We start from the raw sequence: 335 nt of genomic DNA, 5'->3' as shown, positions 1-335 counted from the left end.
CGAGACCAGCCTGATTCCCCCCACCCCTGTCTCTAAAAAAAATCAAAACAAAATAGCTGGTGTTGTCGCCTGTAGTCCCAGCTGCTTGGGAGGCTGAGGCAAGAGGATCACCTGAGCTGAGGAGTTTGATGTTGCAGTGACCTATGAGCCACCACACTCTGCTGAGGGCAACAAAGTGAGACTCTGTCTCTCAATAAGTAAATAAATAGGGCTCGGGGCTCGGTGCCTGTGGCTCAAGCGGCTAAGGCGCCAGCCACATACACCTAGGGTGGCGGGTTCGAATCCCCAGCCCGGGCCCGCCAAACAACAATGATGGCTGCAACCAAAAAATGGCC

Source organism: Otolemur garnettii, unplaced genomic scaffold (genome assembly GCF_000181295.1).
Source record: "Otolemur garnettii isolate 467f Iridium unplaced genomic scaffold, OtoGar3 scaffold00156, whole genome shotgun sequence".
In the NCBI taxonomy this organism is placed as follows: Eukaryota; Metazoa; Chordata; class Mammalia; order Primates; family Galagidae; genus Otolemur; species Otolemur garnettii.
This window is presented reverse-complemented; position numbering follows the sequence as displayed.